This window comes from Oryctolagus cuniculus, chromosome 7 (genome assembly GCF_964237555.1).
Source record: "Oryctolagus cuniculus chromosome 7, mOryCun1.1, whole genome shotgun sequence".
Lineage (NCBI taxonomy): Eukaryota > Metazoa > Chordata > Mammalia > Lagomorpha > Leporidae > Oryctolagus > Oryctolagus cuniculus.
Genome location: NC_091438.1, coordinates 48,399,746 through 48,409,210, shown reverse-complemented (window position 1 = coordinate 48,409,210; position 9,465 = coordinate 48,399,746). Strand labels below are relative to the sequence as shown.

Below are 9,465 nucleotides of genomic sequence, written 5' to 3'. Positions count from 1 at the left end.
GTCTCTGTGGCGCAATCGGTTAGCGCGTTCGGCTGTTAACTGAAAGGTTGGTGGTTCGAGCCCACCCAGGGACGGCCGCCGTTGCATTTTTACCAGGTGCTGCCCGCGGAGCACATTCTTGTCTCTCGTCTTTACTTGTCTGCTGTCCCCACAAAAGCCACCTCCCCACGTCATTCCACTCCCCCAGACCACCTGCTGGGAGCCCAGGAGGCCTGAAACACACACTGAGGAGGAAACCAGTCCTCGGGCCAAATGGGCTGGCGCCGGTGAGGTCCGTTGGGGGACTTGCATTTGACATCTGTGATACAACACCCACAGCAGTGTTTGGTGCCCAAGCGTGTGCCTCAGTTGTGCTTACTTTATCAACAGCGTTCTCACCATTATAAATAATAATTTGTAAAAAGAAGTTTCTGTACTCTGTGCAAGTACTTTCAAAATCTTATGAAGCCTGGTTGGCTTCATGAGAGCACCACAGAGGTCGTTGTATTGTGCACTAGGAAGATGTATCATGCACATTTTAGCCCCTGTGCAGCTGTGTCCACAGTGTAGCGTTGCCTGTGCAACTGCTTCTTTATGGCTGTTATACACGGCTTCGAATATCAGCCAACTTGGAAACTGCTCTTTTTCTAGAATGGCACTAAGTCATATTCCAGGTGGTTTATGAACTCCATTAGTGTCCCTCTCTTCACTTACTTGTAGGCACAAGCTTACTATTCAGGGATCTTGAACCTCCAACAAGGGGAGTGGGCCCCCCTGCTTGACTAAGAGCTTGGTGCAACAGGAGGATTTGGTGGGCACTCCCCACAGCTGCTCAGCTGTGGGTGTTGACAGCTAAACTTCTAAGCTAGCTTGCAGACTTCCAATAACTGCAACTGTTGTCTGTAATGACCTGGTTACACACATCCAGAGAACCCTGGCAGATGACCTCTTTTATGGCTTTCAGCCAAGCCACTATCCCAGAGGGGAATCCTCATGGTGTCAGACACCTGTTCTCCTGCTTTCCTTTATATCTTCAGAGATCTTGCTTTGGCTTCCACAGGAAGTGATGAGAAGCTTGCGTGTCTTCTCCTGCTATACCATGGTCAGTGAGCATGCAGATAACTCTCTCCATAGTATTCCTTGCCAGATGTTTGCTGGGGCTCTGCCCATGCCAATCTGTCCATGTGAGATGCATCACTGGAGCCAAAGGAACCTGCACCCGACAGGCAGACCTGGGCCCTAGTGCTGTGGGCTCATGATCCCTTGGTTCTTCTGTTTCTCCCATGCGCAGAAACAGAGCTCTTGACTCCTGCATGCTGAACCTGGGTCCTGGACCAAGGCTTTTGTTCTTTCTTTAATTTTTGCATCGTGATTTCTCCCACCAGGGGCATCGCAGGGGGTTTCTGAGTGTCATGTTTCAAGTGAACTTCTGGGGTGATCTCTGTTAGGTGGTGATTGACAGAGATGCATTCTCTGTTTGATGGCGCATGTCAGGAAAACTAGTCTGCGAGTGTGTATTGATTGTCCATTATCCTGGAGAGGCTGGTATTTCCAGCATTTGAGCCTGCAGAATTGAGAAGCTGTTAACCTCTCCTCTTTCCAGTGTGTGGTGAAATTATTATGGGCCTATAGCTTTCATGTAACAGCTTTTTTTTTTCTTAAGATTTATTTATTTATTTGAAAGGCAAAGTTACAGAGACTGAGAGAGGGAGAGAGAGAAAAATCTTCCATCTGCTGGTTTACACCCCAAATGACCTCAAGAGCTGGGGCTGTGCCAGGCTGAAGCCAGAGGCTTCTTCCAGGTCTTCCACATGGGTGCAGGGGCCCAATCACTTGAGCCATCCTCCACTGGCCACCCAAGCCCTTCCAAGCAGCACCATCTAAGACCAGGGCTCGAAAGCTCTCCTGGGAGAGAAGGCAAAGCTCTGGCTGCGGTGAAGGCAGCTCACCAGTGAAGACAGCACGAAGAACTCCAGGGACAAAGTAGAAGAGAGTGTGGGCAAGGGGTTGGGAGCCACAGACGCACTCAGCACATGCTGGAGCTCCAACTATTAAAACTGTTGGCTGCCTGAACCTTCAGAGAGGGTGTGAGACCCTCATAGTGTCCTGAGGATCCTCTGGGGTAGGGGTGGGTTAATGTAAATATATACTTTCAACTGGGGTGCCTGAGGAATATTGACAGTATCAGCTTGGTTTGAGATCCAGATGCAGATTTAAATTCAGTTTCTCTCCACCAATCAGTGGGTTCTGCCGCTGTGTTCCCATAGGATGGGAAGCCAAGCAGGCCCCTCCTCAGCTCCCCTCTGGAGCTCACAAACCAGAAAGCAGTGGTTCAGGTCAGCCTAGGCAGAGGACTGAGGCCTATGGAGAAGATTCACTGTAAAAAACCTGAGGGGCCTACACTGTGACTTGAGGCACTGACATTCCATATAGGCTCCAGTTCGAGTCCAAACTGCTCCACTTTCTATCCAGCTCCCTGCTATAACTGCTGCCTGGAAAAGCAGCAGAGGATGGCCAAGTCCTTGGGCCCCTGCACCCATGTGGCAGACCTGGAAAAAGCTCCTGGCTCCTGGCTGTGGATTGGCTCTGCTCCGGCCATTGTGGCCATTTGGGGAGTGAACCAGCAGATGGAAGACTTCTCTAAGTGTCTCTACCTCTCTCTAACTCTCTGTTTCAAATAAAAAAATTTAAAAAAAAATCTGAAAGCATTTCACCATTGTAAATCTAAAGAGCTGGGATGGCAGGAAAGGGGTGACAATGGGCACTACGAGCAGAGAAGAGAAATGGGGTCTGGTTGACGTGAGCTGCGTGGTGTGTCCACCCTAACCCCATCCTTGTTCTCCTGGCTTCAGGAAAAGTCTGTTTCCGCCCGGTTTCGAACGGGGGACTGTTCGCGTGTAAAGCAAACGTGAAAACCACTACACTACGGAAACCAATAACAAAAGTAGCCAACAAAATGTGTCCCTGAAAGCCACGTAGATGAAGCAGGTACTTTGGTGGCTTCAGATTAGACAATGTGGTGCCTTTCTCGTTCTCTTCCCGCCGCCATCGGTCACTTCCCCCGTCCATACAGTTTAACAAACCCCGCGTTTCCACGAACACGTTAGGGTCTTGCGGGACAGAGGGGGCAGTGTCCGTTCTCCTGCAGGAGCAGCACGGGCGCCAGCCTCTGGGGAACTCGCACTCCCTGCGGCCCCGCACGCCTGCGCCTGGCTGCACGCCTGCGCCTCGCTGCGCCCCCACAGGTCCCTGGAGGAGCCGCTGGACCACCTCCGCGGGCCGCCCCCCCCCCCCCACTCCTTTTCGCAAACTCCAAGCTTCAGGAATGTTTGAGACCCGGTTTTGTCCTTCCCCTTAGAACCCTGACATCAGAAAGGTTGCAGCCTGCTTCGGAAACAGCGCCCCAGGGACGCCCGAGTCAGCGACCCCGGGCGGGAGCTGTGCTGGGATCCACGGGGAGCCGAGCGCGCCCGTGGGCTCCGTGCTGGCGCTTCCCACTCCGCGCTCCGCCCGGCTGCCCTCGGCGGAGTCCGTGAGGTCGGTGCGACTGGTGCGGGTGAGTGACCGCGCCAAAAGCAGACGCTGGAAAAGGAGCCAAAGAAAGCAGAGGCGTCGCTGAGACAAGGAGACCTCCCAGGAGGCCTGCGGGGAAGCACCGGCCCGATCCCAGGCGTGGGAATCGTGACTGTGTGGAAAAAGCGGGAGGAAGAAGCGGAGACGCGCATGGGAGAGAAACGCTCGAGGATCTCTACCCGTCCAAGAAGGAGGCAGCGAAGAGAGTATTTCGCTTTATTTTTGAAGTCGCAAAATGATAGGCGGCACAATGGTTGCCAGCAAGCTTCTCCAGCCTGGAGGTCTGCAATTCGAGCTCTGGACACCGCGACGCCCTCCAGCCCGCAGCTGGCGACGGGACCGGTGTCGCTAGGCTTGGACTCCTGCAGCCACTGGCGCGGAGGGAGGTCCCTGGCTCAAAGCGATCCGAAGAGGAGTAAACCTCACCGTGCACAAACCCGGAGCCGGCCACGTCAAAGAAGGAAATTTGGACGTGCTCTTTGTCACAACTGGAGGGGAAATACCCACAACGGTGAACTGCTGCCTCACAGGGACCTGGGAAAGGATCTTCCACCAATGAAATAATGTGGTTTAGCCGTTCTCCCAGGAGAGCTATTTCAAATACCAGTGGGACTTTTCTTTCTTTCTCTTTCTTTCTCTCTCTCTCTTTCTTTCTTTCTTTTTTTTTTTTTTTATTAACACCAAACCAGATTGAGCATTGAATGAGTTCACAATAAAAAGCATAATAAAAAGCCATGGTCCAGACTGGCTTGTCTCTACTCTCTGTACCCTAGTTTTTATGGGAACAATAAATTATTGCACTACAGTACACATGGCAAATTATTGCACTACGATACAGCACTTTTTAAAAAGAAGTAATTAGTGCGGTATGTTTAATTTTGATAAATGCAGTCAGCATCTAGTTCAAGTTACAGAAGATTACTATGATTCAAGGAAGGTGTGTGGAGCCCCTTTCCAAGCCATTCCTTCCCTCTCTCTCTCTTAGGTAATCACTAATCTGATTATTATCACCAGAACTCACAATTGCCTATTTTTGAATTCATGTCAACGACTGTACAAGGGCACTTCAAGAAGATTGTGGAAAATGGCTGTCAAAGGTAAGTTTCCTTGGCTGTAATTTTTTTTTGAAATCCATTCGGATGAGCAGTCTTCACCAAGTACACCCAAAAATATCATATCATGAAAAAAATGCTTGGATTTCAAAAATGTTTCACCAAAATGAATGTTTTAATTCCATTTTCTATGAAATTTTTGAAGCACCCTTGTGCACTTTTTTGTATGTGGCTTCTCCCCACTCTCAGGTAATGATGCCCATTATGTTTATGAGATATATCCAAGTTATGTGTATCATTTCTAAATTTTGGTCCCAAAGTTTCCTGAGCTTTTGATGGAAGAACAAGTAGGAAAGTCACTGAACCCCATATGGAATGCTGGTCTTCCATGGCTGAAATAAATATCTTCCTAGGGATTTGTTTCTTAAACTCCAAATATTGCTCTGAATTAATTCAAAACTCACTTTTTAGTTAAGTTTTCTGCCAGTACCATGTATTCAAAGCAATCTAGATCAGTTTTCTATTCAGTGTAGACATGCATAGCATGTCTGTACTATAATTTATCTAGCTAGCCCATAAATGTAGCCATCTAACCCCCCCCCCCCAAGCTTGCAAAATGAGTGAGCAATAGTAAAATGGTTGTATCCATGCAGGTATCATTATGGAATCGGAGCAATTATTTCTCTGGGGGCAAGCATTTAAGTGTGAGTCCTACGGTTTTCTTTCCGGAAAAAGAACACGTCTGTTTCCGCCCGGTTTCGAACCGGGGACCTTTCGCGTGTTAGGCGAACGTGATTACCACTACACTACGGAAACCACCGTCGGATTATACAACAAAATGTACCCTAGAAAATGATTTCTATGCCATATCTCAGTATATCAAACTGAACTACATTTCTACATTAGAATAAAATGAGCTCCAAGAAAATACCAACAACCCCCAAGATAAGGAGCCAGCGACGTCCAAAGAGACCCGCGACTCCACCTTAGGCGCCTGGAGCCTGAGCTGGCGGTGGAATCGGGCGTCTCCCGCCGCGTTTCCAGGGGCAGAACCGCCCGCCGGGGGCGTTCTTCGCTGACTGTCCAGTCCCAGAAGCTGAATGAAGGAGCCGCGAGTCAGGTGCCGCCGAGCCATGGGCGCGTCCCTCACGGCCCTCGTGGTCTTCTTCTTGGATCCGGCCGGGCCGTCGGTGCTCCTGGCTCTAACCAGATGGCAGCGCTGGGGTCCAGCGGTGGCTGCGGGGGCCCCCTCTTCCCGCCCTCCCCGACCCGGCGGGGCCTCACCTGCGCGCTGTCCCTCGCGGCCCTTTCGCCCCGACTTCTGCAGGTCTTCCACCCGACAAAGGCGCCAAAGCCATGGGCCGCGGTTTCAATCTGACCCTTGCGTCAGAAGCTCAGGGTGTGGTTAGCACAGGTTCCGTGTTGGGGCAGTTGGTTGTCTTCTATGCCTGAAACTCTCCTGAAGGGCAGAAGTCCTCTGGACCCTGGCTTGGCTAGGTCACACAGCTCTGTGGTATGCACATCAGCACAGGCTCTCTCTTGACTTGCTGGATGCCCATTCTGTCCCCCCCCCCCCTTTTTGCCTCTCAGATTTAACTCACCCACAGGAGAGAGCTGAAAACTTAGTGGAATTATCTTTCTTAAAGGATCTGAAGTTGCTGGGGACTGAACAAAACAGGCAGACTCCTGGAAGAATGGAGCAGCTGTTCCAGCTTCACAGATGTGGCTGAGAGCAAAGCTCGGTTGTCTGCTCATTTCAAGTTGCTGGACAAGGTCGAGGCCACCACAGCAGCTGGGAAGACAAGGGGGCTGGAGGAAATCTCAGAGAGGAAAAAGCCAGGAAGGCAGTTCCAGGCATGTGTGGAGCTTGTGCGAGTTTGGGTGGCTCCAGGCAGTCCTGCTACAGCTAAAGGGACCCAGAGAGACCTCAGCTGCCATCTGCTGAAGGGGAGATGGGCACAAGCACGTGGGCCTCTCCTACCCATGGGGAGACTGGGTTGAGCCAGGTTTTGGCCTGACCCAGCCCCTGGTGTTGTGCACATTTAAGGAGTGAATTATTGGATAGGGGTCCTCTCTCTATGCCTCTTATTTTCTCTCTGTCTCATTTTCTCTCATCCAAGGCCCTTCCCACACCAGGGTGTGGGGGAAGTGTCTTCCTGGTGCCTCCCTGAATCAGCCTGCTAGCCTAGAGGTCTGGTAAGCCTGGGGCTTCCTGTGTTTCAAATATGTCCAGCTTTATGTTGAATTGCCAAAGACAAGTCAGTGGACAGGAAAAGTTCATCTTTAGAAAAAAAAATCCAACAGCCCTGCTCCCAGCTTCTGCTGCAGGTGAGTTAGCCAGACCCCCACCAGCTCCTCCTCAGCCTCAATTTACCCTCCATGCTGCTCCTCGAAAGAAAATAAAGGTCTTTGCCAGGCCCCGGGATGAGAGCCGTAGCTCACACATGCACATTCACAGACTAGTTACTGCAAAGAGAAGACATTTGCAGGAAAATTCTCCTATATCCACTTCATAGGAGTGTGGGGGAACAGGGAGAGCCCTACAGTGTGAGAACCACCATGGTCCTTGGTCAATAACAAGACTGTGAGAAGATCATGGTGACAAGGGGCTAATGAATAAACCCACATGACCCAGAGGTGAAAAACCCGAGCTGGACACCAACATGGTTCTGCTACATCACAGATTGTCAGGGAAGGCGGAGGGAGGGCTTCCACCTGGAGGAAGCTGGACAAGTTCTACAGGGTGAGCGTGACTTTGGCTGGGACAGGAACACGCTTTGCCTGGTGAGACTTGTCAATGTTCTTGTACAGTTAGAGGGTGGAGGTGGGGGAAAGAAGTGAGCAGAAGCAGAAAAAGGGAAATTGCCAAGCAAAGAGCAAGGCATAGATCTTGGCTGATGCCCTGTGCCCAGGGTAAGCAACATTCTGCAAAGTTATTTCTCCTTAGGGCATTCCAGGGATATCTTCGGGAAATAACCAAAAAATTCTTTAATGAAACGTGAAAAAATGCTCATTTCTCATTCCTTAGGTGTTTCCAGTCAACCAGTCTTCTTAGGGAAGGATTTTGGGTTTGCTTTTGATTTGCTTCATCTGTTGCAGGGGAGGCAAATGCAAACCCAGAAGCTATTCCCTAAAGGTTTGGTTTTCTTGCTGTTGGGTTCTCTTTGGGAGAAGAAGACCTACAAGCTCTCTGTGAAGTTTCTTCTTGAGAAGACTCATTGAAGGCAAAGATTTTCAAGTTGTGATCCTGCTCCAGTCTCACATTGTGAAATCAAGACTGTAAGCACTTACTACTGAGATTGTACTGAAATAATAGGGCTGGTTGCTTCTAGCAAAGGTTCTTGTTTCTTTGATTTTTTTTTTTAAAGATTTGCTTATTTTATTTGTGAGGTAGAGCTACAGGGGTGGGGTGGAGGAGAGAGAGACCATGAAAGAGTTGTTCCATGGCCTGGCTCACTCCACAAATGGCCACAAAGGCCTGAGCTGGTCCAGTCTGAAGCCAGGAGCCAGGAGTTTCCTCTGGGTTGGCCATGTGGGTGCTGGGGCCCAAGTAATTGGCCATCTTCCACTGCCTTCCCAGGCATATCAGCAGGTAGCTGGACTAGACGTGCAGTTGCCCACGGTCAAAGCTGCCTTCATATGAGATGTGGGCCCACAACACCAGCCCCTGCGTTTTTACTCAGTTTACTGTCCATGCTACAGGTCACAGAGAATTGTGTGCTTCTCACTACATTTTGAGGACAGAGGTCTAGGAGAAAGTCTGCTCTATCTTTTTCTCTTCATTTTTCCCCCCTGCTGTGCAAATATGATCATTGAAAGAGGAAGAATTCTATCAATGTCTCTTGCTAGGCCTCTTCTATGAAGAAGGTTCACGCTTGGGATACTTCTAGACTGGTGACCTGAGCACATTCACATTCCTTGTCATCTCTAGCCAAAGGCTAGAAGCCCCTGGGTACTTTGAAAACTACTAATGCTCCAAACCCACCTGAAGCCACTTCAAACTGAGATTGCTAGGAACGGAAACCAGCCATTCGTGGTAGTTATAGGCTCTCCACGTGATTACAACATGATAGCACGATTAGAAGCTACTGCATACACCTGGTCTAATTCCCACCCTTCTCTGATTCCTTGTCTCTCCCATGATGGGTGTCTTGCCCATGCAAGCAGAACATCTTCAGTCTTCCTCTGCACAGTCTCACATGTGTCACTCTCTGTCATAATTGGACCTTCTGTGGCAAGGATTTATCCATTTCTATGTAGATCTTTAAAAGGTGGCCCCTGCGTTCCCTTTTCTCCAAGCCTTATTCACTACAAAATCAACTAGCTGGGCTTTCAGATACCTGAACCTGTCAATCATAGGTAAATGCTCTGCACAGGGTTCCTGGGTGCTGTAGGATTGGCAGAAACTCCCAGGGACTTCCAGCTCTCTGAGCCATCAGGCAAAATGACTCCAGTAAGCTGACAATTCTCCCCCTCATTAGGGACTTTGGGAACAAAAACAAACTATGGGCCTGAGAGAGCAAAAGAAAGCCTAGGTGCTGGAGGCCTCTACCTAATGGATCTCATGCAGAGCTGGATACTGAGGTGGGCTTGCAACAGCAGGAGTTCAGGAAATGCTGTATCTGGTGCACAAGGGACAGGCTGAAGATAGTTTGAGACTTTTAAATATTTCCACTAAGCTAAAGATATTTTTGTGTTTTGTTTTTCTCCTCAGTCAGAGTCTAGTACAATGAGGAGATAGGGTATTATAATTTGAATCCAGTAAATTTGTATTTTATCAAAGACCAACATGTATCATCCTTGCTTCATCTTTTAGCACATTTTTTTCAGCAGTTTGAAAAAAAGTATTTTGCTCATTTCT

General features: G+C 49.5%; 2 non-coding genes across 2 annotated transcripts; one reads left to right on the top strand and one right to left on the bottom strand.

Moving 5' to 3' along the window:
- On the top strand, window positions 1-74 carry TRNAN-GUU (transfer RNA asparagine (anticodon GUU)). The gene has a single exon. It is a non-coding gene; the product is annotated as a tRNA-Asn (tRNA).
- Window positions 75-5,347: 5,273 nt separating this feature from the next.
- TRNAV-AAC (transfer RNA valine (anticodon AAC)) lies at window positions 5,348-5,420 on the bottom strand. The gene has a single exon. It is a non-coding gene; the product is annotated as a tRNA-Val (tRNA).
- Between the last annotated feature and the right edge of the window lie 4,045 nt (window positions 5,421-9,465).